Genomic DNA, 24,967 nt, shown 5'->3' with positions numbered 1-24,967 from the left:
AAACCAACCAAAGAAACCAAGTCAAAAGGCTAATGGTAGTGAACCGGTTACAGATGACAAATGGGAACATTTGCGTACGTAAGCATTTGTATGCATTATGTCATTTATGTCCACTCTACCACTTTACAGGCTGGTACTGCGCCCAACTAAAAGAAAAAGAGATCAAGGCTTGAAAAGCAAGCAGAAGAACTTAAATTCAAAACCAAAAGGAAAAAGCAAAGTAAAGAAAAAAGGATTCTGTCAGATGCCAGTATTTTTTCTTTTTTTTAATTGAGCTATAACATTATACAGTTGACCCTTGGACGACACAGGTTTGAACTGCGCAGTTATACACGGTTTTGTTTGTTTATAAATACGGTATAGTGTTGTAAACGTATTTTCTCTCCCTATGATTTTCCTAGTAACACTGACTTTTCTCTTGCTTCCTTTATTGTAAGAATGCAGTTACCTAATACATACAACATACAAAGTATGTGTTAATCAACTGTTTATGTTATCAGTAAGGCTTCCAATCAACAACAGGCTATTAGTAAAGTTTCTGGACAGTCAAAAGTTACATATGCAGATTTTTTTACTGTGTTGGGGGGTCGGCACCCCTAACCTTGAACCCCTGTGTTCAAAGGTCAACTGTATTAGTTTCAGGTGTACAACGCAGCGATTTGAAATTTACATATACTGTAAAATAATCATCACAATAAGGTAACATCCGTCACCATATATAATTACAACATTTTTTTTCTTGTAATGGGGAGTTTTAAGATCTACTCTGTTTTGACCACTTTCAAACATGCAATACAATATTCTAACTATAGTCACTGTGCTGTACATTACATTCCCAGGACTTATTTATTTTATATTTGGAAGTCTGCACCTTGTGAACCCTTCACCCATTTTCCCCCACCCTTGACCTTTCACCTCTGGCAACTACCAATCTGCTCTCTGCATCTATAACCCTGGGTGGTTTTTTTTTTTTTTTTAATTTTTTAATATTTATTTATTTTTGAGAGAGAGAGAAAGAGAAGGACAGAGCAGCGTGAACAGGGGAGAGAGAGGGAGACACAGAATCTGAACGAAGCAGGCTCCAGGCCCTGAGCTGTCGGCACAGAGCCCAACACGGGGCTCGAACTCGTGAACTGGGAGATCATGACCTGAGCCAAAGTCGATGCTCAACCAACATGCCACCCAGGCGCCCCTGTTTTTGTTTTTTAATTCCACATATAAGTGAAATCATACAGTACCTGTCTTTCTCTGATTTACCTCACTTAGCATAATGTCCTCAAGGTCCATTCGTGTACTTAGAAATGGTAATGTTTTATTATTGTTTATGGCTGAATATTCCATTCTGGTTTCCATATACCACATCTTCTTTATCCATTCATCCACTGATGGACACGTAAGCTGTCTGCATATCTTGAACTATTGAAAAGGCAATGACATGGGGGTACAGATACCTTTTCAAATTAGTGTTTTCGTTTTCGTCGGATAAATATTCAGAAGTGGAACTGCTGAATCATATGGGAGTTCTACTTGTAACTTTTTGAGGAACCTCCTTACTGCTTTTCATAGTGGTTGCCCCAATTTACATTCCCACCAGCAGTGCACAAGAGTTCCTTCTTTTCTGTATCCTCACCTCATCCTGTCTTTCTGATAACAGCCATTCTAATAGGTGTGAGGGGCTAGCTCATTACGGTTTTGATACGCGTTCCCCTGATCAGTGATATTGCACATCTTTTCACATACCTGCTTGCCCATCCAGGTGTCTTCTTTGAAAAACTATCTGTTCAGATCTTCTGTCCTTTTTTTGCCAGATTTTTCTTACTATTGAGTTGTATGGCTTTTTTATATATATCCTGAATATGAACCCCTTATCGGAGACAGGAGTTGCAAACATTTTCTCCCATTCAGTGATGTGCCTTTTCGTTTTCTTGATGATCTCCTTTGCTGTGCAGAAGCTTTTTAGTGTGATGTAGTCCCACTTGTTTATTTTTGCTTTTGTTGCCCTTGCTTTTGAAGTTCAGATCCAAAAACTCATCGCCGAGACCACCTATACTTTCTTGTTAGAACTTCTACGGATTTGGGTCTTACATTTAAGTCTTTAATCCACTTTGAGTTAAGTTTGGTGTATGCTGTAGACGCAGCGGTCCAGTTTCATTGTTTTGCATGTAGCTGTTCGGTTTTCCCAGCACCATTAATTGAAGAGACTGTCCCATTGAATATTCTTGACTCCTCTGTCATAAATTGACCACATATGTCTGGATTTATTTTCAGGCTCTCTCTTCTTTTCCATTGACCTGTGTGTCTGCTTTTATACCAGTGCCATAATGTTTCAAATACGATCACTTTCCAATATAGCTTGAAATCAGGGAGCGTGATGCCTCCAGCTTTGCTCCTCTTTCTCAAGACTGCTTTGGCTTATCCAGGATCTTTCACGGTTCCATGAAAACTTTAAAATCAGGTTCTATTTCTGTGAAAAATACCACTGGAATTTTGATAGGGATTGCACTGCATCTGTGCAATGCTTTGTGTAGTATAGGCATTTTTTGAATATTAATTCTTCCAATCCAATTCAAAACCAGCTCTGTCAGATACCGAAGTCTTATAACATTTCTGCAAGTAAGATCCTCTGTTAGCATCACCGTTTGAGCACCCACTGTCTGCTAGAAGCTCTGGGTATTATTTTTAATATTTTCAAGCAGCTCGTCAAGATTATCCTCCTTCTACAGAGGAGGGAAATGGGGATCAAGGATTGAAGTGGATTTTGCTCAAAAGCGTAGAGCCTGTATGTTTTTAGCATCTGAACCCCAAATTTTTCTGTTAACTCCTAAACTTACACTCCCTCTACTATGCCACTCTGCCATGCCAACTGATATGGCCGATAACATGTACAGCTGACCTTTGGACAGCATGGGTTTGAATGGCATAGTCCACCTATAAGTGGATTTTTTTCAATTAATATAGTGCACTACTGTAAATGTATTTTCTCTTCCTTATGATTTTCTTAATAACATTTTTTCTCTAACTTACTTTATTGTAAGAATACGGTATATAATACATATAATATACAAAATATATGTTAATCACCTATTTATATCATTGGGAAGGCTTCTAGTCAAGACTACCAGTAGTTAAGTTTTTTTCTGCGGGGGGGGGGGGGGGAGAATCAAAAGTTGTATGTGGATTTGTGCAGAAGTCAGCGCCCCTAACTGTTGCACCGTTCAAAGGTCAACTGTAATTAAAATGGAAATGCACGCAGTTATTAAATATTTGTTTACATTTATAAGCATTCCACTAAGGCTAAGAAACTATTTGATTGCAAGAGACTTAGAAATGATTCCAGTAACACCATCCACAGACACAATGTCTTGCCATACAACGGTCCCAGGCAGATGGGACAAGGACTCAGGGTTCCCTCAATTCTTAACTGCCACCCATCATAAAAGTATGTATATGGAAATTACTTAACAGAAATCAACAGGCGTAATATGTGGCTTACGTTATTATGCAAAACATGTCAACAAATTCTAAGATATGTACAACAAGCATACAAAATAATTTTAACTCATCCAAAGATATATGATAGTTGTAACGGATTCAACAAGTAATTCTATATGCCCTCTTAGAAATTAAGAGAACATCTTAGTACTGTTTCAGTCTTTTTCTTTAAACCAAAGAGTAAGTTATGTAATGAAGGTGAAACCAAGGCATAACTTTCAAGTACTACACAAAGCTTTCTGGCTAGATTAACAGAAAGAAGAAAATGCTGAACCACAGCTCCCTCAACAGATTATGCTGACTTTTGACTCCAGAGAAAACAGTAACTTAAAACCACAAGTCATATAAATGTGGCCTTGTTCTTATGATTTTTACATCGTGATCACAGAAACCAAAATGTAATAAATACGGTCTACTGGTATTAACATTTATTCCCACCTCCTCTGTCCCCTTCCCTGTATCAGAGGCTAGAAGGCTAGAAGCTCATTTCTCAGGTCCCTTGCCATAGGACCTTAATTTTTCATATAGATGTATTTTTTTCATATATATATTTATACATATATATTTTATCTATTTTTCATCTATATTATATACGTATTACATATATTATATATAATACATATTACATATACACATATGTGTGTGTGTATATATATGTGTATATGTATATGGATATATATATGTGTGTTTTTGTTTTTGATTTTGCTTTACTGCACTGACTAGGACAATTCTGAGTAAGAACGGTAAGTGAGCTAAAATCAGGCAAAAACATGAAGTCTTTCATCAATAATTATAATTCTTAGCTGTAGGTCTTTCACAGACACCTTTATCAACTTGAAAAAGCTCCCTTCTATTTCTACTGTTCTGGGTTTTTATCGTGAATAAATGATAAATAGTATCAAATGCTCTTTCTGTATCTATTAAGATGGTTATACAGGTTTTAAAAATTCTGCTTAATTTCTTGATACTGTGAATTATATGACGGATTTTCAAATGAAGAACCAATCCTGCATTTCTGGAATAAATGGTACTTTGGCATGATGTATCATCTTTTTTATATAAACTTTAATCAATTTGCTAATATTTTGTTGAGAAATGTCTTTGTTTTTTATATCCGAGTAATAACGGCCTCATAAAATAAATCAGTGTTCCATTCCTTCTATTTTCTAAAGATTTTGTATATAATTGGTATTATTTCTTTCTTAATAGGTTGGTAGAATTCACCAGTAGACCATTTGGGCGTACAGCTTTGTTTCTGGGGGAGGGTTTTTAACTACAAATTCCATTTCTTGAATAAAGAGCTATGCAGATTATCTGCTGCTTCTTGAGTAAGGTTAAGTACCTTGTGTCTCTGAGGAAGTATGTCCATTTATCTAAATAATCAAATATATTAACTGGCTCATAATATTCTCTTTAACTTCCTTTTGTAGAATCTACATTGATGGTCTCTCTCTTCTGATATCAGAAATTTCTGCCTTCTCTCTCTTTTTTCCTGAAAGAAAAACTACAAGTTTATCAATTTTATTGATCTCATTAAAAAAAAAATAAAATAAAACAGCTTTTGGTTTCACTGATTAGTTTTTCTGTTTTCTGTTTCAATGAATTCTGCTCTTATCTTTCATATCTTCTCTGCTTGTTCTGCATTTAATTTGCTCTTTGCCTTCTAATTTCGTAAGGTGAAGGCTTAGATTTGTGTTTTAAAACTTCTGTTTCCCAACAGAAGCCTTTAGCACTGTGAATTTCCCCTAGAAGTACTGTTTTAGGTGCATCCCATAAATTTAGATGTGTTGTATTTTCATTTTCACTCAATTCAAAATATTTTCTTTAAGTTTATTTTTATTTTGAGATACAGAGAGAGAACCAGTGAAGAAGGAGCAGAGAGAGCGGGGGGACAGGAGATCCAAAGCGGGCTCTGTACTGTCAGCACAGGGCCCAATGCAGGGCTCAGACTCACCAACCATGAGATGAGATCATGACCTGAGCTGAAGTCGGACACTTAACCGACTGAGTCACCCAGGTGCTTCAGTTCAAAATATTTTCTAATTTCCTTTGCGACTTCCTCTTTGACCCACGGGATTTTTAGAATGTGGTATTTAATTTCAAAATACTTGGAGATTTCACAGATAAGCTGATACTGATTTCCAGCTTAGTTTCATTGCAGTCAAAAAACACAGACATACTCGTGAGAAGTCACCTGTGAGGTGAAAGTATGGAAATCAAATTCAATTTTCTGATTGTAAATTAATGAAACGACACGCCCACAGTCAAACTGAGACCAAACTGGAGATCGGGTCTTCCAGTACCCTTTCCTCTAAAGGATATGAAGAGCAACATTAAAAAAAAAAAAAAAAAAAAAAAGCATCCTACATTTTTTAAGCATCTTACTTTGGCTCAGGTCATGATCTTGCAGTTCATGAGTTCAAGCCCTGTGTCGGGCTCTGTGCTGACAGCTCAGAGCCTGGAGCCTGCTTCAGATTCTGTGTGTGTGTGTGTGTGTGTGTGTGTGTGTCTCTCTCCCTCCCTCTCTCTCTCTCTCTCTCTCTCTCTGCCCCTCCCCCACTCGCACTCTGTCTCTCTCTCTCAAAAATAAACATTAAAAAAACTTAAGAGGATAGAAGAGCACTGTGTTCTCTCTAAATCCCACGTCAAAATCAAGACTTTTTGTTATTCTCCCCCTACCCTTCCAAAAAAAAAGGAAGAAAAGGACAGTTTCACACAGATCATCTCATTTGCTTTTTACAACTCTATAAAACAAATTACAGACACTCAGTACAAGGAAAATGCAGCTCAAAGGAGTAACTCTCCTTCCTGGTTGGCCGTGTCTCATTCCTCTTGAATTATCCCTTGAAGATAGAGGAATACAGATCATTTAAATCCCTAAATAATTCAAAACCTCATTTTAGCCACCGTTAGAATCAACACCACTTTAGTTCAAAGTAAGTTGTGGTAAATGCCAACTAGGTTTCGGTTTGATTATCTTGACATCTCCTATCCATTCATTATTAACAAGATTCAGATAATAAAGAACTGGTTAAACCCCAGGAAATAACAAGTAAACGGGCAAAACATGTAGGGAGGAAAATGAGACCCCAGTTTAGTCATAAACTATATAGCAGTGTGTTTTTCACACAAAAATTAATATGAAATTGATAGACCAAGTTATATTTTTCTCTTTCAAATCCAACTGTTGATTAGGATCTAAAGCGCCAAAATATTATTTGCTGTTAATTTTTATGTTAATATACATTAATACTTAATATGTTAAAATCTTAGACTATTTTATACTATTCTATTTTAAATTAAAATTCTAAACTATAATGTTACAGAAATTAAATGGCTTTAAGTGTAAGAGGCACACATTCTTACCATGTAAGTGTTGACTTACGGGTTGCAGAAATGTCCCTCAGGTAGTCGCATCACCAGATATCAATGGTACAGCAATCAGAATTAAAACTAAAAAAAAAAAAAAAAAAAAATTAAATAACAGTAAGTAAAATGCATTCAAGTCTTCGAGAAAGTTTTAAATTTCAATTTCACATGTCAACAATTTCATCAAGGGAGTGCTACTCCCAGAACTAGGTTTTGTTTTTTTTGTGTTTTTGTTTTTTTTTTAATGAGTTTAAGCAAGGAGCTAATAAGGTATGTGAGTTCCTGAATAATTCCAACTCCCTATCCTGGAATAAACTCTGAAATTAACTTCAAGAAATCATAGTGAATAGCTACAGGGCAGAAAAACAAAAAGCCAAGTATATTACAAGTCTATTCAACTGAACTGCTCCGTTCATAGGCTCTGCACACATACATTTAACGTTTTGTTAATGCCTACAATGAACTGAACACGGATGATGCACACAAGAACTCTCTCATATAAAAGCACCTGTATTAATTTTTCACACAAAAATATTTAAATTCAATAGAAATCCTGGTGGTCACCTATAATACTTTACTAGAATGTATGGGAATAAAATAGTAACAACACAAATTTAATACTTGCTCAATCGAGTCTAGAAAGTGTTTCCAGGATAATGGATATTCAGAGCCGTAAGACTACAGAACAGTCTAATATTGTTTATTATCAATGTGCTAGAGCCAGGAGGTAGCAGTAAGTATGTATGGTATAGTTTCCCACCCAAACAAGAGTTATGGTTTACTTAGGAACAACACACAGAAGAAAAAGTTAGTGAATATCATTATTGATTCATTCAGCAAAACTTTACAAAGCATTTTGTATGAGTAAGTGCCCCTTTAAACACTGCAGATACAGGGGTGCCTGGGTGGCTCAGTCGGGTTGAGCTTCCGACTTCGGCTCGGGTCATGATCTCGCGGTTCGTGAGTTCGAGCCCCGTGTCGGGCTCTGTGCCAACAGCTCGGAGCCTGGAGCCTGCTTCGGATTCTGGGTCTCCCTCTCTGCCCCTCCCCTGCTCATGCTCTGTCTCTCTCTGTCCCTCAAAAATAAGCAAATAAATGTTGAAAAAAAAAATTAAAAACACTGCAGATACAGAAATGCTCGTCAAAGAACTCACAGAGGCCAATACATACCGATAATTATGCCACAATAAGATAGTCACATGAAAGCAAGAGCGAGTCCAGAAGGGAGTGGAGCTTATCATCAAACAGCTTCTCCGAGGACAAAGAGTCCTCAGGAGGAGTGAGGCCAGGCAAAGGTCATGTAGGCACAGGGAAGGAGCAGTGTGCAATGTCTGAGCGGGAGGAAAGCAACTTGAAATCCACTAAAGAGGATTCTCTGGATGTGCATGAATGATCTGTCGGCCAGCGGAGTCCTCCCAGTTGAGACTGTCACCACTGCTTTGAAAGCGGGGAAAATAGAGAGATCGTTCAATGATACTCTCATTTAGACACGTCCCACTGGTTTGCTTACTTAAAATTAAAAGCAGCACATGATTTTCTTCTCCTTCCTTAGGAGCAGCTGTACGGCATGCTCTTGATTATGCAGAATGAAAGAGAAAAGTGAGTTTTTCCCAAGCAGTTTCCACTGGCGATCACCTTATTTCCAAACGCGGAGAATTACGCCTGGGTTTCTGAGTAGCCAGGCCAAACTTTACCTCTGCCAGATCATCTTACTTGCGTGATTCTCAAAGTAACCACGCGCTTCACTTTAGAGATGGTTCTACCTAGCTAAGTGGGAAGGAAAGTGTCCCCTATGCATGTTTCCTGCATGAGCGCAATCACGTGTGAATTCTTCCTTTGGGAAACACAACCGTGAATTTTCCCATTTGCAGGAAATGCTACGTAACTATTAATCTGCTATTAGCTATCACTTGGTGAATGGTTTACTCAGGATTCAGCACAGCGCTCACGTGTCACACGGTATTTTAACTTATCCTCACAAGGCAGGTAACATCTATCTCCATCAAAAAATGAGGAAACCGAGGACCAGAAGGCGACGTGCCCAGGATGACCCAGCTTGGAAGCAGCGGGCTCAGGACAGTTCTGTCTGGCTGCAGTCACTCTTTTGAACTGCGGTAGGGGACAGCCTCCTTTTGAACACGCACACATGCAGTTTTCTTTCTTCTTCTGCAGCTACCATGTCTAACCTAAGTCGGGAACCCTAAAAGTCTCGAAGAATCAACTGGGCTTTGTGAGTGTGTTGCTTAATTTTACAGGAGAGCCTATCTTTAACTCCTCGGAAGCTACCGTTTAAGGTTATTAAGCGTGAAAGCCAGCACCTCTACTTAGAGGTGTCGTATTAGCAAGCGCAGGGAAACACATTTATATGCAACACCAGAATTCAAATTCTATTTATGTCCCATGGTTAAGCTCTAAGTGGTACTGAAAATGCTTGCCTCTCCGTGGCGACAGTCTAGGAGCACAGTTGTGCTTTAATTTCTGCCCAATGGGCCTGCGCCCATGATGGCCCCCCAGTATGATTGCCCTTTTCTATCTTCCATGCAGCCCAACTGTGCCTAGCCTTCAGAATGCAACAGCCTCCTTCACCAATCCATTCAGCCCTCTAGCTGCTCAATGAACAGTTATCTGTTGTAGTAACGTGTCAGGCACTGTGTGTCCCCACCCCGGGAAGATCAAAGCCCAATCCCGCAACCCCAAGAACCTCTTGGTCCACCAGAAGAAAACTGCACAAGAAAGGAATTGGCATTCCATGCGATCAAGATATACACACGGTATTAAGAAAGCGCAAGGCAGGGAGCGGCAGGAAGACACCGCAGCCCTGGTAACACAGGTGCCTTAATCCAGATGACAGATGATGCGGACCTGAAGTAATAAGATGGGAGAATTTTTTAAAGGGACGAACTTGACAAACATAGGTATCAGGCGACGAAGCAGAAGGGATGCTGGGATGTCTCTCGGAAGGCAGAGTCAAGGGCTGCTAAGACAGCACGGTCCAGCTTAACCCCCCGCAATGACGGAAACGTCCTGTAGATGAACACCATCCAATATGGCAGCCTCCAGCCACACATAGAGCACTTGATGGGGCACCTGAAATGTGGTGAGTGTGGCTGAGAATCTGAATTTGTCATTTTATTTCATTTTAACCAAACTTAAACAGCAACACGTGGCTAGCAGCTAACGGCTTCAACAGTGCAGCTCTTAACACTTCAGGCTTGAGATACTGAGTTGAGGGGTTACCATCAGTATCTGGGGAAAGGAATACCAAGAGAAAGACATACAGACACTCAGATATTTGTTGAATAGGTGAACGAACCAGCAAATGAAAAGAGGAACAGGGTGACCTTGAAGGACTCCTCCCTCTAAAATCCCATCAAAGAGGTACCCACCCTTGCTCCTTCAGGTTTCAAATACTGCTTTCAGTATGGTGATATCAAAATGCACTCATGCTGTCTCCAAACCTCAGTCTAATTCTTGAAATACTGCTAAATTAAAATTCCTTATGCTCTTCAGTATAAAAAAAACAAAACAAAAAGAGAAAAAGAAGAAAGAAAAATGGTATCATGAAATTACAGCAAGTCATAACTTGGGGAATAATCCCAGACCCAGGATAATCAAGCCAGGATAAATAACTGTCTCGTAAAATGTGTCCTTTTCTAAAAACAGAAAGAAGCGGGGAGGAGGAGGGGACCAAACAGCTTTATGATGAGTTCAGGTCATTACAAATATATTACAGTCCGCTCACCTCCTACGCAGTTCAGCTGACATTCAGTTTACATTCCTCTATACTCTGCTGGGGGAAAGGATTGAATTTATCTCATGAAACACCTCATTTTGTCCCACGGAGCATTTTAAAAGGTCAATGATAATAAAGCTGTCCCTAGGAACATGCCCTTTTATCGTAGCTATCCACAACATCCAAGTCAATATGAGATAAATAACTCTGTGACACGAAAACAGATACTGTTCAGAAACCTGAGAACAGGTTGTGTCCAAATGACTAACGTTAATCCGCCAATATTATCCTAATCTGATTGTACTAGGATTTGTTTACTATTTTGGTCCTTGCCATCCCTCTTAAGCTTCTGAATTCCAGTTTTCCAGAAATGAGAAGCTGGCAGGTATACAATACCCATGCGTGTTCCAGATAGCTGTTTCCCTGCTGCATTTTCCCGTGCTACCTTATTAAGCAGACTCCAGTTCGACGTTCCTCCCTCTCCATGAGATCACGTCATCCATGTTCATAACCACTCACATACAAAGTTCTATTTACAAGACTGTTGGGCACCTGAGAACCGGTAGCCTCTGTTAGCTTCAGAGAAACAGATCTCATCAGAATGTCTATTATGAGTGTTTTTAGCTAGAATCGTATGTGTAACAACACGGTTAACACAGAAGTCTTGTGCGTCCCCTCGTTGGCCCCTCGGGCTGGATACCTGTGCCCCAAGTCCCAGCGCCACAACAGTCCTACGTCTCTGAAATCAGAGCCAACAGGGACACGCTTGGCTGGCCCCACAATTCAATTCAAAGTATTAGTGGGCTCTTCGCGAAAACGTTAAGTAACAAGACAAGGTCTTGGCCTCCGGAAAGCTTGATCTGGGGGGGGGGGGGGGGGGGAGAGCAAAAAAACAAAAAAAATGTGAAACAAGCCGCACAAGAGATATTGCTATGAGTAAAACAAAAATAACTGTAGCCGACTGCCATCCACCGAACACCTACGTGTATCGCACTCTCTGCTAGGTTCACTTTCATTCGTTAATTAACAAAACCACGTTAACGATGAGCGCAGATGAAAACTTCGCCCGGTTTTGAGTAATCTGTTCATTTAGAAAGGACTTACCCCGGACCTAAATACGAGGGTCGTGAGACAGCATCTTCTTCCCCTTCACTTAACGAACAGCGTAACTACCCAGGAAACCACGAGGAGTGATCAATTCCTGACATAGCATGACTTCTGCAGAGATCCACAGCGGGCCCACACCTCTGGGCTAACGATGGTCAAGGAACCGAATAGCCCCGATAAAGATCGGGGTCACATCAACCACTCATCGATCCATCCAAACATTTACTCTCTTCCTACTGTGCATGAGAAACACAGCCATGAGTCAGATGAAGGTGAGGCCGTACACGGCAAGACACCACACCGCAAGTTCAAAATGCCAAGTGGCAACAGAGATACGGGTGACACACTATGAGAGAAGAGAAGGCTAGTGCCAGCTGCGATAGACAAGAAAAGCCTTCAAATCCGCCTGGGGCTCAAAGTGACACCACGAGACTGATTACTGTCTTCTGAGATGCACAGACTATGCAAAGGGAATATAAAGATAAATGCCGTATCATCGCTGGAGCGTCAGGACATCATGAGGAAGTCAGGATCCTGAGCAGCAGATCCAGAGCTTCCTCACAAAATAAAAAGTATGCATCTGCCTGCCCGTCTCCAGGGAAGCTATGGGAAACTCCCAGGCAAGCGTCAGAAGGGGTCCAGAGCACCGCCCCCCCCCCCCCATGTGAACGCATCTACTAGAACGCTGCTCAGGGAGAGGGAAGCCATGACTTCGTAACCCCACGCGTTAAGAAACGCTACTTGACATGAGGCTTGCTTTCTTTTTTTTTTTTTAACATTTATTTATTTTTGAGAGACAGACAGAGACACAGCACAAGTGGGGGGGGAGGGGGCAGGACAGAGAGAGAGGGAGACGCAGAATCCGAAGGAGGCTCCGGGCTCCGAGCTGTGAGCACAGGGCCCCACGCGGGGCTTGAACTCACGAGCCGCGAGATCATGACCTGAGCCGAAGCCGGACGCTCAACGGACTGAGCCAGCCAGGCGCCCCCGAGGCCTTCTTTCTATTCGGTTGAAGCTTGCATCTTCCTAACCGAGAACCAATGCTCTGCTCCGCCCGCCGAGCCCAGGCAGAGGCTACCACACCCGCAGCTCTGCCAGCTTCCAAGCATCGGAGGGGACAGTTAACTGCTCCAGTCCCTCCAGCCTCTCCCAGGGGCCCTCTGGCCGGTGCTTCTGGAGGTGCAGTGCCCAGAACACCACACACCAGATGCCGCCCGAGGGAGGCAGCACACCCCTCCCCTTAAGGCGGCCAGCCTGCCAGTCTGCTCCACCGGTTTTCTCTTCCGGATGCCGCCGCCACGCCGGGCACACTCCTGCTCAGGACTGGCCCACCCCTCCGGAGCTCGATTCCCAGGCAGCCCTTTGGCAGGGTGGCCTCCTCCACGTCTCTCAAGTTGCGATGGGGCCCCGACCCGTCCATCCCTGCCTTTCTTCACACCTGCCTCTCCACGGTTACTGGCTCTCCTACTGGGCCGACTCAGGGCCCCCTGCAAAGCATCGTTCGGCTTCCCGGTAGCGTCCCCTTCTCCCTTCTCCCTTCTCCACCCCCACCAACCAGAGGCGCCATGCAGGATGCCAGGGTGCAGGGGGGGCCCTCAAGCCGGAACTGACTCCAACCGACTTCCCCACTCACACACTCCAAGACTCCGGGCAGGTTATTTGGGCTTAAACTTCCTGAACTACAATTATCACAACAGAATGCACCGAGCCGCCAGGAGATCAAAGAATTTAGAGATTCAGGGGCGCCCGGGTGGCCCAGGCAGTTGGGCGTCCGACTTCGGCTCAGGTCATGATCTCACTGTTTTGTGAGCTTGAGCCCCGCTCGAGCCCCGCGTAGGGCTCGGTGCCGACAGCTCGGAGCCTGGAGCCTAATTCGGATTCTGTGTCTTCCTCTCTCTCTGCCCCTCCCTCACTTGTGCTCTTGTCTCTTTCTCCTTCAAAAATAAATAAACGTTAAAAAAATTTTAAAAAATGATGTTAAGTCATAAAAGCCTTATGAAACTTACCAACTATAGACATTTTATAAAATAATTATTTAAGGAGATGTGCAAACAGGATTAAGAAAAATATGAGGGGCGCCTGGGTCGCTCAGTCTGTTAAGTGTCCAACTTGGGCTCAGGTCATGATCTCTCAGCTCCTGAGTTCGAGCCCCATGTCAGGCTCTGTTCTGGCAGCTCGGGGCCTGGAGCCTGCTTCGGATTCTGTGTCTCCCTCTCCTTCTGCTCCTCCCCTGGTCTCTCACTCTCTCAAAAATAAACAAACATTAAAAAACAGGAGTTTAAAAAAAAAAAAAAAGAATTTCGAGGTTGAAATGTTCAGAAATTCACGATAAACAGCATCCGATTTCAAAGGGGAAAAATGGATTATCGAGTTGTATGACATTTCTGCCTAATGCAAATGTTAAGTTTTTTTTATTTTCAATTTGTCATGTTTTTAATGCTCATGGCAGAGAGGTCTGGCCCCAGACAGCCACCTGTGAGCCCCAACACTTTTGACCCCTAACTGAACTCTTCACTATGAACATTTTTTCATTTTCATTTTAAAATTCTTAGGACCTAGCTCAGTGCTTGGCACACGGCCCACACTCAAAAATCATGTGCCAAATAAGTGAATTTTCTTGAATGCCTAGGTTAAAAAAAAAAAATCGCGATGCCTCTTCCTGACCTACTTTGACCGGGAAAGTTGGACTTGCTTGTGTCTAGTGACCCTGTATTGTCCCCGTGGGTCACCACCTTCAGTGCTGGGCTTTACCCAAGCAAAGAGGAGAATTGGGGTCAACAGAACACGTGTTTCAATTCAGCCAAATGGTTAATGAGCTTTTGTGCAAGGGGCATAAAAAGATAAATAATAACTGGCTAGAAATAAAATAAGGCTTCCGGCTTGAGGAAAGATTGCTGACTAGGAACAAGCTTTTTAAAAGCTGTTTGGCAACATTATGGGACAATCTACAACCATTAAATACAAATGTGGAGTGGTACCATCATGCCGTTTTCTTTCGAGACACTCAGAAGCAGCCAGAGATTGGAAGGAAGAAAGGAGCAGGCAGGACAGATGCAGGGGACAGAGGGACAGAGGTCCTGGTCGGGGAGTGGGCTGACCATAGGAGGGAGGGAAAACAGGGTGAGGCCGAGGGGCCCCTGAAGTTTTCTTCCGGAATTCTGCGGACAACAGAGACACAACACACGCACCCGCTGAGACATCCCAGAATCGCAGAATTTTTTAAACTCCTTTTCTTAAAAGTGGGACACTTTGTCCTTGGCTGATGTTCTGGCACTTTTCCTGTTGCTTGTGACCCCACAAAGATGACAAATCAATGATTCCGGGGAGGCCCCTGAACATAATGGCTTAAAACTTGAAACAGATCCAACTCAAGTGAAAGATTTTCTTGCCTAAACGATGTTATATATTTTTCTCTGCTTTAATTACTGAATCCTGTAATTGGAATTCATCACTGATTCAAAGAGATGCTAAAAATAGTCTGTTTCAGAATGTAGAATGAGAAGCATCATGTAATTTTGCTACTAAATGGACTTCTATTTTTTCACAGCTCAGTAACTTACTCTTGAAATATATCTCCTCTTTTTATTAACCAAAAACGTAAAACACTTCAGATGCACATTAAACATTAATTTTCAATATTAATTATGCATTTATAAGCTTAACATGAAATCTCAGACATAAACTAACCTTGCTTAAAAACAGCTCCTGTCCCTTTACATTTAATCATGACCTTCATGAAACACCTTTGATTGAAGAATGCAACGTCATTTACATGTGATAAATGAATTGAAACAAAGCCCAGCCGTGTTCCAACAGGCTCTCCTACTACAAATGGCAATTATTTTTTTTAAATGTTTATTTATTTATTTTGAGAGAGACAGAGCACGTGCGAGCAGGGAAGAGGCAGAGAGAGAAGAGAGAGAGAATCCCCAGCAGGCCCCCGTGCTGTCAGCAACACACGGGGCTCAATTTCACGAACCGTGAGATCGTGACCTGAGCCGAAATCAAGAGTTGGGACGCTTAACCGACTGAGCCACCCAGGCACCCCACAAATGGCAATTACTAGTAACAACCTACATTTGAACCCATGGTGCCATTTACAAAGTGCTTTCACATGAATCACGTCATATACATAATCTCCACAATAACCCTCACGCAAACGGGAAAGGTAGGAATTACTTCCATTTTACAAATTAGGGAACCAGTTCAAAAACTGACACAGCACATGAAGGTGGGAGGGCCGCTCACCCCCATCCTCCTCACCTTTAATCCCACTTTGTATTCCAAACTCAGCTCCTGCAAGGACACACTCTGTTACCTTCACCAGGCTTCCTGGACCCTCCCCCGCCCCAGCCTTGCCAGGTCACCCCTTCCCTCCAACTCCAACAAAGTTCAAGGAGAGTACTACCCGGGTATTCCCCAACACATCTACTTCCCATTGTGGTTGACCTTGGGATCCACCTGTTGTCTTCTCAACTCCATTAGGATCCCCTCGAGAATCTTGTACTTCTTAGTGTCTAGAATCATGTACATGAAGGGCAGACACTGAACTATTTTTTATCGCACCACCTATCAAAGAATCATCAAGTAGACAAAGTCTCTCTTCTCCTACTTCCCAACTACGGCATCACTTGCAACTAGATTAGAAAATCCCGGAAGCCGTTCCCAGGCCATCATAAATAAATAAAAAAAGAGGCTTTCTTAACAGTGATTAAAGCTGCTCTCCTCTTGAACAGGTTTGAGTCTCTTCTGCTCTCCTGTAACTATAAACTGCCCTGGTTTCCGACTGACTGCTCAGTTTCATAAGCTCCTGAGGTCCTGATTCACCGGCTGCCTGTCTGGGTTTTTTATCTCCTTGATGTGACCTGCCTTGATTCCCATATTCACCTGCTTTCTGTTCACGCCAGGATTCCTAAGTTCCAGCCCCGCCTGGGTTCTCCTGACCCTGACTTTCGAACCCATCCTATCAACCACAGCAAACCCACTGCCACAGATACCGTGCAGGCCCCTACACAGGGACCTGCTGAGCCTCCTATGTATGAGCGGTCAGGAGAGGGATATTGCCTTATTTTTTATCTTTAGTTTGCACCTGGATTCGGCATGTCCACAGCTATTTCGAGAGAAAGACGAAAGTAACACGGGTACCCGCGGCAGTGACTCTTAACTCCCCTTGACCTTATATCCTTCCTCTTCAAACTCATCCTAAACATTAGGGCAGCCCCGTCAGCAATCAACATCCTGTTGGAAACCAAACAGATCATAAGCAAATCAGGATTACCATTCGGCTTCATTAACTATGCTGACTCTTCCATTTGGAAAAAGAGAATTCTTACCTAACCGCACCAAAGTACTTGGGAAATCTGTGCATTATCAGATGGAAACAGCAGATGTAAGTGCTGCATTGCAGAGGCTTTTTTTTTTTTCTTCATTCCCATGACAATCTTTACATATCCCCAAATCCAAATATATTTCCAAGCTAGCTATGTAACACTAAACCCGACAGAAAGATTTCACGTGCCATTCAACAAGTACCTTCAGTCATTTCCCCCGTTCCCACCCCCCCCCACGCCAGGATAAATTATAGTACCAGCCAATATAACAAATGGGTCCATAAACTTCTACCCACCGGGGACCCTGTGCGTCCACAGAAGACGGACAAACACAGCAGTAACATTTTATGGCACGTCTATGCTCAATTCCCTTGAGCCTCTGGTCACCCTAATGGACACTGTATCTAAAGTAACTGGGGAATGGCTGAATGGCTCACCAGCAGACCAGACTACAAGAATACCACAGCTTATGACAGAAGGCAAACACAAGGCGGGGTGGGGGGGGGGGGGGAATTATCACCACCCAGAAATGAATATAAAATTTCAGTCACCTAGAAAGTAACTCATTGCCACTGAAAATATTTCTAGCATTAAATTGTCTCCTAGTAATTAAGTAGTAACCATGTAATTAGTGGCATCCAATGTGATCTTGGAGAAAACACGCGCTGAGGACCAGCGGCTGCACGACAAAGGGGAAAGAACAGAGATGTGGCCATCGGAGACTGGCGCTCCATGCCTGGATCCACCACCCGAAGCTGTGTACTCTGGGGAAGGTGTGACTCTCCGGGCCTCAGTCTCCCCATGTGTAAGAAGGCCAACAGTGCCCTCCCCCCCCCCCCCGGAAGCACGAGGGGAGGATGAGCCATTCTGTCAAAGAATACAGCAAGGAGGCAGAGATGCTTCGTAAGCGGTGGCTGCTAACCACCTCCTACAGGAAGCTAAACGCACTTGTCGCGCACTTGGCGGGGCCTTGTCCTCCAACAGGGAGGCGGAAGCATCCCCGCCACAATCGGGCAGGGTTACTCAGGCCGCTATGGCACAGGGGAAATGCAGAGACCGTGGCTTTTGTGAAGGCAGAGGACGTGCCGCTTTCTCATTCTCAAGTTACTGTAGTTAACCCACCTGTCTAGAAATGACAAAGCGGATGCCCGTGGCAAGTGGCCAACGTACTGGCTGTGCCCCATCCAGCCCTTGCTTGATTTCTGCAAGTGAAGATGATGGCCAATCTACACATCGAGAGAAAAGGCATGGAAATGTGGATATTCCCAGCAGTAGGTATTCTGATGTTTGAAATCCTCGGGGTTTTTTTACTTAACAAAAGCTCTTTCACTTGTGTAGTTTTCTGTTAGGTTTGAATTCTGCATGAAATGCCAGCGGAATCTGTCAACCCCGAAGGCTATGAAGATGCCAAGATCCAGATTCTGTTCTGTTCTCTCCACCACCCACCATAATCCCGAAGAGCTGACATCACTCTTCTCTCCAAGTCGAGAAAAGCCCACTTCTCCCAAAGGCAGACCTCAAGTCCATAGAGCCTTTTGGCACAGGGGTCACGGTTACGTGACTGACTCCACGTATAAAGTGGACAGAGAGAATGAAAGTGACAACAACCTATTCAGGGGCAGGCCGCAGACATGAGACCACAATGCACTTCAGCCAGTTTCATATCCAGTTTTACTTTCTCCCTTCACAACTGCAGAAATAAAGGAAACGCCATGGAAATTTACTAAAATAAATACTATATAATCCAGGTACCAAAGACGTATAATGGTATCAATTTTCATGTGTCACAAGTGCGAAGACATTAAATACTATTTTCATCAGTTTCGATGCTTAAAACAAATGGCTCTTAAATCTATTAACAAAGAGGCCAGCAATATTAAAATCCTTCTGAAGGCAAGTAAATGAGCTATTGTACCTAAAAATACTGAAAAGAAAAAAACAGAGATACTAAAAAGACAATATTATTAAACGAACGAGATCATATGATTTCAATACATCACGGCCCTCCCTTACCACAACCTCAAGAATTTGCAACCAGACAGTCTCTACCCTGCCCGCAAGAAAGCAATCCGCTATTTACCACATTTCTGCAACAGTCAAGGAAAGACAGAAGCAATCTGCTATTTACCACATTCCTGCAACAGTCAAGGAAAGACAGACAGAAGCGGGAAGGTGTGGAGAAATCTGCAAGGGAAACTGACGAGATTCACCAGAGCGGTGGCAATGGTGACCCTGCATCTTGTTCGAGGCAGTAAGTGATTCAGAGAGGGTGCCCCTGCTCCTCTTTTGCTGATGACTTGAACGCAAGGAGATTAAATTCATGCAGAAAGGAGCTGAAAACATCTGGCCTCCAAGACCAACCACCCAACAAAACAAAACCCCCGCTCCCATAAACACTGTGAGGTTTCTTACTGAAAACATCTTTTTGGGTCAGGGTTTGTGTTCTGAATTCTCTGCTGGGCTGAAATGTGAGCCAGGACTGTATCACACAAGGACATTTAGAAAGGAAAAAAGGAGAAGCAGGCTAGCTAACATTTCCTGGGCCTGCAATGCTAATAAGCCAGGCACGCCGCTCAACTGCTCTACAAGCTTGTGTCTTTCACTTGATCCTCATGCTAACCCTATGAGGTTAAGTGCTAGCATGAACCCCATTTTACAGATGAGGAAACTAGGGAACAGAGAAGGGAATGGCCCAAGGGTCACACAACACATAATGGAGTGCAGATTACCACCTGAAAAGTCTCTGCTTCCAGAGATGATGCTGTTAACCACTATCCACCCCCTTTCATGTGAAACTAAATAAGAGTCTCACTGCAAAGTCAGGAAATGGAAAGCTATCGAATTTCCATTCCACTCACCTTACCGTGCACTCCGCTCTGAAAGGTAAACTTCACAATTTCTCTACAGCAATCCTCCGAAAGCCGTTCGAGCCCTGGAAAATCTACTATGGACTTCTGCGTTTAGCACATCACTTAATCATTAGCGCCCAAAGAGAAGGCAGGTGGTATAAACCCCAATTAACAAATGAGTACTCTTCAGAGAGTAGGAATAACTGAATATTACCACCAGCTTCTTAGTGGCAAAGGCAAGGTGAACTCCCAGCCCACTTACAGCAGATGATGCCTTTGGAAATATTTTGCCTACTTGGCCTAAATGAATTGAATCCCGTGGGATGACTGTTCACTTCCGTTCTATGACATTACACAGAGATGGCTTGCCCTAGGACTTCCAGAAGGATCCTGCTGTGCTCTAGATGTGCCTGCCAGGGGCAGGGGCAGGGGGGAGGTTGGGGAATAGCTACTCTAACAGGATCAACAGGAAAGTTGGCTGAACAGAGGCAGTGAATGCTCTAAGAATGTGAAAGGAAGAGCGGCTCCCCAAATACAGAACTGGCTCTAGTTTTCTAGGGCAATGATTTACAAAGTGCAGGGCCCCGATGGGCAGGGAGAAATGGAAACACAAAATGAATAGGGAGACAGAAGAGGAATTAATAAGCCTTACTCATAGTTAACATATGTAAGACACCGTGTCTTCCTGTGGACGACAGGTCAGCGGTCATGTATCAAGGTATTATAGGAGGTGGTCAGGGGGAGGCTGCCCCAGGATGGGCCACTTGGGCATAAACATTATTTTGAGTTAAAAGTAATCAAAACCCAGCAGATGCAAGAAAAGCTCTCTCCCTGGTCCTCAACTGCTTAATTGCACTGGAAAGGAGAGCCTGCTTCAGGAAGAGAGCTATTAAGGGAGATTCCCCTTTACCTAAAAAAAAAACTGATCTGTATCATAGGGCAACTTGTTTTTCCAAACTTAGCTCCTCTCACCTTCCCCCTAATGATCTCCTCTCCTTTGTATCCTCAGGCCCTACCCCCTCCATAGCTCATAGAAGCTTCACGTTGCCTCATTGTCTTCAAAATTTCATGTCTGTGTGGATTCCCCTTTTATGTACACTATTAAATTTGATTTTCTCCTGTTAATCTGTCTCATGTCAATTTGATTCTAAGTCCAGGTAGAAGGATCCTGAAGGGCAGAGGAACGTCTTCCTCCCAACAGTATACAATTACGGGATAAGGAAAGGAGAGCCCTGCCCCAAGAGCTACTGGCAGGTGAGATGTTCTGCAGGGTTTCAGTCTACAGGGGCCCAGGCAAAGTGGAATTACAAGTCATTTTAACCAGTTTCAATGAAACTAATTCTCACAAAAATGAAAGAGGAGGGTAAAAAAAGAGGCTCCTGGAACAACAACAAAAAGATTAAATATTGATTAACACAAGAATAAGCTGATGTAGGAAGAGAGATAATCTATTTTCAGAAATACCAAATAAAAGCTCTGCTGTCTAGTTAACAGTAGGTTCACAACCTACTGGAAATATGTACAACCCCCCCAACACACACACACACACACACACACACACACACACACACACAATGGAGTCCCAAACCCTTAGACCCTTCGATTCCTGGTTCTTCTTCCCCTCTGCATTCACGGGCTCTGCAATGAGCACGTGCCAAAGAACAAAGGGAGGAGGGACTGAGAGTCTGTGTGTCACCTCAAGGAAGGTACATTTGTTCTAATCAGACTACTTTTTGCCTTACACGGGCACAGGTGACTTCCGGGGAAGGCTGTAACCCTGTAGTGCTCAGCCAATGAGGCACCAGGGGAGGGACTTGCCTCTGTAGTGCTCATCCAATGAGGACCCAGGGGAGGGACTTGCATACTAGGAGATAAATTGTCTGCTGTAACTGCCCGGAGCATGCCTGTCCATCAGACACCTGTTCTTGCAAGAACATTGATCAAAGCCTCGCTTCACTGTGCTCCGAGTCTCTGTGTCCCTTTGACTGGAGCAGTGAGCTTATTTCTCACAGCTAACAAGAAAATGGCAAAGTTGACACTTTGTCTAGGTAACTTCCTCTTGTCAGCTAGATGAGTCAAATACAATCATAATCTGAACACATCTATAGAAATCAACTTAAAATTTTTTCAGTCATCAAAGCAATGAATTGAAATAAATTTATATCCACTATCGACAATTTCAGGTAAATATAAAAATTTTTAAATTTTATGAATCTTATAATGTTTAAGGTCTTAAAACGTGGGAAAAATACAGTTTAATAACCTAGTATATATCTATAATTTGTAAGATATGCAGGGGCGCCCAGGGGGCTCAGTCAGTTAAGTGTCTGACTCCTGATTTTGGTTCAGGTCATGATCTCACAGTTCTTGAGTTCGAGCCCCACGTGTGCCTGTGTACTGACAGTGTGGAGCCTCCTTGGGATTCTCTCTCTTCCTCTCCTTCTCTTTCTCTCTGACCTCCCCCCACCCCCACTCAGGCTGACTGTCTCTATCTCTCTCTCTCTAAATAAATAAATAAACTTAAAAAAGGTGTGCATATATTGGGACTCTGTGCTCATTTTCTTATTATGAAGTACATAATCAAATGGTTTTTAAGACCACTGCTTAAGGGAACAGATTGCCTCAGGATCAGAAATTAAGACACAGTATCAGCGCTTCATCAGTAAAATGTTAAACATATTCATAAGAAACGTTAATAAAGCAAATTTCCATAATAATGAGTATAAACTGAAGAAAGCTACAAAACCAAAAGTTTCAAAAGAAAAGGAAAGAAAGAAACCCATAAAAAAAAATAAAAAAAAAAAGCTCAGAACAGAAAGAAAGCTAAATGAAGTAAATACCAGATATTGACAAGGCCTTCCTAGGAGAGACAGGACCCACAACTGTTTTCATCCCCAGCAGAGTGCCAGGAAGGAGAACCTGCTGTAAACAGGGGTAAGAAAATACCAGCTGAACTGTTAATAAACCTTTGATGTCCACACATGAGCAGAAATGTTGGGTTAGAATCTCAAGGAGCCCCAGACACAGGGCAAGTCTGCACTCACCTGCCAACTCTTCCACTGGGACCTTTACCAAATAATGTAGATGGCACACGTACAGACAGAACACAAGAGCTGAGAGGCTCCATATCCAGGCACCCTCTAACACCAGGAGGAAGAAAGGAGAGCTGAGAAAACTTCTTCTAAGAAACAGTAGGGCAAAGAAAGATCTCCAGAGAAGAAAGCCACAGACCGGAGGGCAAAGAGGACTCATTAGTGTCCCCAAAACTAGCAGCCAAGCTATAAAACCGAGAGTCCGTCATTGTTCAGAAAGTTGGCAGCCTATGGGGCGCCTGGGTGGCTCAGTCGGTTGAGTGTCCAACTTCAGCTCAGGTCATGATCTCACGGCCTGTGAGTTCGAGCCCCGCGTCGGGCTCTGTGCTGTCAGTTCGGAGCCTGGAGCCTGCTTCAGATTCTGTGCCTCCCTCTCTCTCTGCCCCTTCCCCACTCACGCTCTGTCTCTATCAAAAAATGAATAAACGTTAAAAAAAAAATTTAATAAAAAAAAAAGTTGGCAGCCTAGCTCTAAAGCACAGAAATCTCCAAGGTCTTCCTGGGATCATTCTGAAGCTCTCCCAAAAACAATGTCTCAATCCCACTCCCAAAATATCTGCAGCTAATGATGAAGTGGACCTAACTCTTGCTACAGCAAAGTCTAGGCCCAGCTCAGTCCCTCGTGTCAGCAGCATGACCAAAAGAGGGACAAGCCCTTTTCGTGTGGTATCCTACAGGCTTCACTGTTCATTACACACAGTGACCACCACACAAGAAAATCATCGAACAGGAGAGGAAGAATATGATTCATAAAAAAGAGAAAAAGCAGGCAACGGAGGTAAGCCCATATATGACCCTGGACTGCAACCAGCAGACCCAACTATGTTCAGTGTACTAAAAAATCTTGTAGGAAAGATGAGCAGTAAACATGAACAGGGAAGGATCTCAGCAGAATAAAACAGAAACTAAACAGCTGAACAGAAAAGGGAGAAAAGAGAACTACAACTTCTGAAATAAATACTTCAATGCGCTTAACAGCAAACTGGAAACAGCAGACAGTTCTACAAATGTCAAGAGAAAAAAATAATTTAAAAAACACAACAAAGTTTCCCAAGATCTGTGTCACAATATCAAATGGCTCGACTACAAGTGTAACTGGGGTCCCAGAAGGTGAGAAAAACAGAAGGGGACAGAAGAAATACCTGAAGAAACAATGTCTAAGAACTTTCCAGACTGTGATAGAGGACATCAACCCACAGATCCAAGAAGCTCACTCAATTCCAAGGAGGATAAATACAAAGAAAACCACGCATAGGCACATGATAGCCAAACTGCTGAAAACCAAAGATAAGGAGAAAACAGCCAAAGCCACCAATAGGAAAAAGGGAACCACAATAAGAATAACATGTAAGAAAGGGACATTTTATCAAAAATAGTGAAAATCAGAATGCAATGGAGTGACGTGTTTAGAATGCTGAGGAAGGAGAAAAAATAAACTGTCACACAGAATTTTTTAAATTTATTTTGAGAGTGCGTGCGTGCATGTGTGTGTGTGTGTGTGTGTGTGTGTGCGTGCGTGCATGCAAGGGAGGGGCAGAAAGAGAGAGAATCCCAAGCAGGCTCCATGCTGTCAGTGTGGAGCCCGATGCGGGTCTCACTCCCACGAACCGTGATCATGACCTGAGCCAAAATCAAGAGTCAGATGCTTAACCAACTGAGCTACCCAGGCATCCCCAACACACAATTTTTCATCCAGCAGAAATACTTTCAAAAACAAAAGCATCAAACTTTGCAGTCTTGAGCTGCAAAGACTCTGTTAAGAGGATGAAAGCAAGTTACACACGGAGAAAATATCTGGAAACCGAACGTGCCACAAAAGCCTCCTATCTAGAATATATAAAGAATCACAGGGGCGCCTGGGTGGCGCAGTCGGTTAAGCGTCCGACTTCAGCCAGGTCACGATCTCACGGTCCGTGAGTTCGAGCCCCGCGTCAGGCTCTGGGCTGACGGCTCGGAGCCTGGAGCCTGTTTCCGATTCTGTGTCTCCCTCTCTCT

The 24,967-nt window shown here is 42.9% G+C and overlaps 1 protein-coding gene across 2 annotated transcripts in view; it reads right to left on the bottom strand.

The window, feature by feature from the left end:
* WASF3 (WASP family member 3) overlaps window positions 1–24,967 on the bottom strand; it is a 132,661-nt gene that overhangs the window by 65,382 nt on the left and 42,312 nt on the right. For both annotated transcript variants that reach the window (XM_049646754.1, XM_049646752.1), the window contains exon 2: window positions 6,859–6,945. The gene's annotated coding sequence lies outside the window, so the exon portion shown is untranslated. The remainder of the gene's footprint in view (window positions 1–6,858; window positions 6,946–24,967) is intronic.

Source organism: Panthera uncia, assembly GCF_023721935.1.
Source record: "Panthera uncia isolate 11264 chromosome A1 unlocalized genomic scaffold, Puncia_PCG_1.0 HiC_scaffold_16, whole genome shotgun sequence".
Taxonomy (NCBI): Eukaryota; Metazoa; Chordata; class Mammalia; order Carnivora; family Felidae; genus Panthera; species Panthera uncia.
This window is presented reverse-complemented; position numbering and strand designations above follow the sequence as displayed.